The 6,000-nt window shown below is 45.6% G+C and overlaps 1 pseudogene; it reads right to left on the bottom strand.

The window, feature by feature from the left end:
- Nucleotides 1-783: 783 nt before the first annotated feature.
- Nucleotides 784-6,000, bottom strand: part of LOC133752201 (heat shock protein HSP 90-alpha-like) — a 34,531-nt pseudogene continuing 29,314 nt past the window's right edge.

The raw sequence follows: 6,000 nt of genomic DNA, 5'->3' as shown, positions 1-6,000 counted from the left end.
TCTCTTGCTCTGGGACTTCCCAGCCTCCTCACAGTGAGAAATCAATTTCTGCAGTGTAAGCCACCTAGTCTGGGGTATTTTGTTGCAACACTGAGCAGATGGGCTGCTTAAAGTCTTTTGAAATCACTTTTTAAAGGCTTTTTATTTTTCTTTTAAACCGATCTGTATTTGTAACAGCCTTTTAAGGCAGAATGTGACGCCGGCACTACATTTCCATTGACAAGACCGATTCTGACCTACTTTAAAATGGCTTCACGATACACCTAGGGAGCCTTCTAATTTTGTTCCTTTAAATAATGCTTTCTTTGGAAAACAAGCCATGTGGAAAATTCCTCCCATGCATTCGGCTCAATTTGCCATATTTATTTCTAGAGGTACGTGTAGAATTGGTAACTATAGGGCTTGGGAAGTTTGAGAATTAGGTTCTAGAAAAATGAAAATGACACCATTTAAGCAAATGTTTTTTTCTTTTAAGTGTTAAGAGGTACCTCAGAATACTCCAGTGTCAAAGCTTTGGGCCAATAAGGCTTCTAGCTGAATAGCTAAACCCTTTAGACTACCTAGTTCACATTAGATTGTAGACATCCTACCTTGAGCTGAGCTGCCAAAACAAGCCAGTGCTAAAGTGGAATAGCATTGCTAGTTCTCCCCAGTGCCCGAAGTATCACAGGCTCAAGCTTAGACATAGAAAGCAATACTATCTCCCCCTTCATGTAGTTATGATGCCATATGGATTCTAAAAATGGTAGCAAAATAAAGGAGGCAATTCTTGGAAGTATGTCATCAGAGGGAACGCGGATGAAGTGTTGAGCACGTGTACAGGTCCCCCGTGAGGCAGAGCTTGGTCGATTTCTCCATGTGTGATGTATGTGCTGTCATCTCCTCCCGGGGAGATGTTCTCCCAGTGCGACAGCCTTGTATCATCAGTGACAGATCATCTTCTTTAACCAGACCATGTTGGACCATCCTGTAGATCCTGTTAGCGTGTGTCTGGGAATCCACCCGGTGAAATCCAGAAAACAGGAGCAGGGTTCCGTAGAGCAGGACCACCAGAACCTTGACAGAACTGTGCTTGTCAGCCATTGTCTGTGCCTTAAGGTTTCAGTATCAGAGCGGTGAGGGTTTATCTCCAGGTGTTTCCTTGCTGCCATCTCACCCTTAGATGCTCTAAGGGCTTGGCCCGTTCTCATTCATTCCATGTTTGCTGTCCAGCTCCGTGTGCTTGTGACCCTGCAGCACGGGCATGACACACCAACCTTTAATTTAGACTGTTGTCTTTCAGGATTTTGCAGAGTTTTCCATACTTGTTTTTCTTTCTCATTTCTTTTTTTTCTTCTTTCTTGAGTTGCAAGCCCTTGTAGGTGACCAACATTAGAGTCTTCCCTTTAGATTTCTTCAGCTGTTAGACTCTGTGCCCATTCATAGGCTGAATCATATAGATCATTTCTAAGCTATGTGTTACTAGATTTTTGTTTCTACAACAAAATACCAGATAAAAGCTATTTATGAAGGCATAAAGTTTGTTTTGTCCCATGATTTTGGAGGTTCACAATCTAAGATCAGGTGAGCCTCATTGGGTCAGCCAGTTGGTGAGGCTGGAAGATGGCAATTGTGGCGTGTATGCAGAGGAGAGATCACATGTGAGCCAGCAAACAGAGGGAGCAGCTGGGCCAACTCAGCTTGTATAGCCACATGGCAAGGGCATGGTCCCAATGACCTCAGGATATCCCACCAGACCACCTCCTGATCTCCACATTTGGGAAAGGGTTCCACCCTCTTAGCACCATCGACCTATGACCTAGGGATTTAACAGTCTCCGTGACTCTAGAAGTCCTACCCTATTCAAACCATAACACCATGCTTCCAAAGACATTCCACAAAGGCTGGGTTGGCTTCCTGGTCCTTGACCTCGCCAGTGATCCAGTTTTTCATGCTGGTGCGGTTGTCCTTGCTAGAAACCATCTTCTCACCAGAAGCAGAGGAAACGACTCTGAAAGCTTGTTTTGATTTTGAGGGTCTCTGTGCATTCCAATCTTTATATTTCTGGGGAACTGCTCATAAAACTTTTTGTAATTGTGTTTTTTAAAAATGATGCATTTGTTTGAGAGAGAAAGAGTGAGAGAGACTGAGTATATGCTCTTATTCATTGGGTTACTCCCCAGCTAGGGCTGGGGCTGATCCAGAATCAAAGCCAACACCCAGGAACACTATCCAGGTCTTCTATGTGATTGGCAGGAACCCAATTACTGTGCCAGTTCTGCTGCCTTCCAGGGTCTGCATTGCCAAGAACCTGGAGTCAGGAGATAGAGCTGAGCACTGAACTCAGGCACTCTGAGGCCTGCTCCCTGTACTTATCTTTATCCCCTGCGAGTTCAGTGAAGAGTTCTAAACAATTTTGGATCTTTTTTTTTTTTTTTTGACAGAGTCATAGGCAGTGAGAGAGACAGAGAGAAAGGTCTTCCTTCTGTTGGTTCACTCCCCAAATGGCCGCTACGGCCAGCGCTGCACTGACCCGAAGCCAGGAGCCAGGGGCATCTTCCTGGTCTCCCATGTGGGTGCAGGGGCCCAGGCACTTGGGCCATCCTCCACTGACCTCCCGAGCCACAGCAGAGAGCTGGACTGGAAGAGGAACAACTGGGACCAGAACCCGACACCACAGGTGGAGGGTTAACCAAGTGAGCCTCAGCCCTGGCCCCGCAAATTCTTTTTGATAATTTTCAGAATATTGCTTTATTGTAAGATGCTATAGAAATATTTGGAGGGAGAGTTCTCCACTCCTCAAACAGATCGAGATATTGAGGGACTGGTCTCTCTTAGTTATTCATAACGAAAACTCAGCAGCCACACAACTTAATGCTGTGATTCTTTTTTCTGTTTTCAAATAAGCCCAAATGGGCATTTCTGGGGGGGCAGAAATGGGAGCTCTGAATTCTGATTTCTCCTTCAAGTGAAAAGCGCTTTGTGCATAGGAGGTCGTCCTAGGTCAAGCCTTTGTGGAACTTTCCATGCTCTTCATTGCCATGCTGTCAGGCTTTCTGACAAATGCAATGGCCTTTTTCGGCCGAGCCCATCCCGATGGACGCACTTTTCCTGGGTCGTCCTCATTCTTGTCAGCATCCTTCTTTCCCTCTGTTTGTTGGGACCCACATCTTTATCCTCGTTTGTCCTCAGACTCCTGTTCTTGTTTTCCCTTTTCTTCCTCTGCATCTCGCTTCCCTTCAGCCCCCTCAGTGCCGAGACAGCAGCCAAGGGGTTCTCCCCCTGGATGTCTCCCTGTAGCCTCTGCAGCAGCAGGCCCCTCCCATCAACCTCAGCTGGGACAGGAGTCTGCTCTGGGCAGACTCTTTACAAGCTAGTGAACATTCCAGCACCTTCAGTTCTCTCCGAGTACTGAGCACAAGTGGAGACGTTGCATTGGGTTCTGAGTGTATAGAGAAGCAGAGCAGCCCACACGTTGGACAGCTGGAATGAAATGGACATTTAGTATGTTAAGCCACTGAATGTTGAGATCTGTGTCACTACAGTCTGGTCTGTCCTGGCAGAGGTGTGATCTCAAGAATGTCACTGCAGAAGATGAATAACGAGGGAGTTAACTCATGGCTTTCAATTTCAAAGTGTAAGGCCTAGCTTGTTAGAAAATCCGATTGGAGCTCCGAGTTATCATTCATGAGAGTAAGTAAGAATTCTTTAGAGCTAGGGGGAAAAATTACATGGAAAGTAAATAAACAGTGTTCATGCCGATGCAACCTTGAGTTTGCTTCCCTTTTCTCTGTCTCTGGGAGGTGAGGTTTTCCTTCCAAGCCCAGGGAATCTTGGAGATTCAGGATCTGATGGGATCTGTGCCCCGTGCCCAGGAAAACACTGCACCTAGCTTGAGGAGGAACAGGTTGGGTTCTGCAAAGTGTATGTGGAGTTGAGTTGCTTCAATGAGGTCTCACTCTGTCTTTTTCATAAGATCAAGAGAAAAGACCCATGTGCCCACTAGTGGCATGGAAATACCAGGAGACATCAGGGGAGGCCTAGCTGGAATGAGCAGAGGGAAGTGGCTTTCTGGCATAGTTACCTTCCTGGGTGAGCATCCAAGGTTTCTCCTGGTCAGGCTCTGCCTGCCTGTCTAGCCACATTTCCCACCCTTTACTCTATGCGCCCTATTAAACTATTCATGCTGCTCCAAAGCTCCAAGCTGTCTCATACCTCTGCACCTTGCAAATGCTGTTCTTCAGCCCAGTGTTCCCTTCCAATTCCTTGTTTCATTGAAATCTAATGATTTATCCTGAGATACATCCGATTCGCCAACCCCTCTGTGAAGCATTTCCTACTTACCCGTGAATCATAATTCCTTTATGCTACCAGTGTACCCAACAGCTCTCTAGTCAATAAAATTCAACTACTATTTATTGAATATGCACCACATGTCAGACACTGGGTCCCACATAGTAAAGACTGGTAGACACAGCAATAAGGTTCCACTTCACTGCCATCATTCTACTTATGATGGCTGCATTACAAATCACCACACAAGTGGAGCTCTGTATCTTGTCTGTCTTGGTTTCTGTGGGTCAGGGATTCAGGAAGGCTGTGGCTATGCAGCTAGCTTAGGGTCTTCAGTAGTTAAATAGTGGTTACAGTTGGGAGAGCTTGGGAGAGCGGAGTGTCTGCTGGCCAAGCATCTTTCTCTTTGAATCCTGTCTTGGAGCCTGTCCACGCAGTCTCTCTGCATGGGCTGGTTTGGGCTTCCTCATAGCAGGACGTCCTCAGGGCAGTTGGACTGCTTCTATGCAGCTGAACTCTTCAGAGTTGAGTCTTCCAGAAGGTAAGCTAGAAACCACTTGCTTTTAGGACTGTGCCTTAGTGATCACCTGCTGTCATTGCTGCTGCATGGTCTCAGCTAGCAGAGAGTCACCCAGCCTGCTCAGACCTAAGGGCAGGGGAGTCAGCTCTGCCTCTTGGTGGGGGAAGCTGCAAGGTTCTAGAGGCTCATGTGGGGTGGGAGGTGAAGGCACAGCCATCTTTGGAAGACACAACTTGCCATAGTTTTCTCCTACTACTCTTTTGCATGTCTATCTCTGAAACATAAGCTTTTTGATGATTTGAAATAGATCTCATTCTTTATCTGTTCTCAAAATTGAACACACTGTCTAAAAAAGGGAAATCACTAAATATATACATGAAATGCATATTTTTTGAATAAATAGATTCTCCAATTCTTCCTACAAGTCCAGAAAAATCCCCATTTCTATCAATAGAAATTATGTCTATTCTTTCAAGACAATGAGCACTTTCGCTCAGATAATTAAGTTGCTTAAAGCAGCAGAGTTTCCAATTTCCCAGTAGTGTTTTCCCCTTAGCTATCCATATTAGCCAAGCTCTCTAGAGAAATAGAAGAGATAACATAAAAATACATACATATATATACAGGTATTTTAAATTTTTAAAAATATTTATTTTAAAGCAAAGTGACAGAAAGAACAGCTCTTTCACTTACTGGTTCTCTTCCCAAATGTCTGCAACACTAAGGACCAGCCCAGGCTGAAGCAAAGAGCCAGGAATTCCATTGGGTTTTCCCATGTGAGTGACCGGAACCTAAGTACTGGACCATCAAGTACTTCCTCCCAGGCACATCATCAGGAAGCTGAATGGAAAGCATGGAGTACCTGGGAGTTGGACCAGTGCTTCAATATGGGATGTGGGCATCCCAAACGGCAATTTAACCTGCTAGTTAAATTTAACAAGGCTAGTCCTGACTGGAAGACTTATTATGGGAATTGGCTCACATAATTATGGAGGCCAAGACATCCCACTGTCTTCCCTCTGAGAATAGGAAAGAAGCTTATGGAATGGTATAGTTCGAGTCTGAACTTCTGGTAACCAGAACAGCCAGTGGTATACACTGTGGAGTGCAAAGGCCTGCAAACCAGGAGCTCTGACGTTCAGGGGTGGGCAAGGATGAAGGTCCCAGCTCAAGAAGAGAGAGCAACCCCATCCTTTCCCCGCTGCTTC

Source organism: Lepus europaeus, chromosome 2 (assembly GCF_033115175.1).
Source record: "Lepus europaeus isolate LE1 chromosome 2, mLepTim1.pri, whole genome shotgun sequence".
NCBI lineage: Eukaryota > Metazoa > Chordata > Mammalia > Lagomorpha > Leporidae > Lepus > Lepus europaeus.
This window is presented reverse-complemented; position numbering and strand designations above follow the sequence as displayed.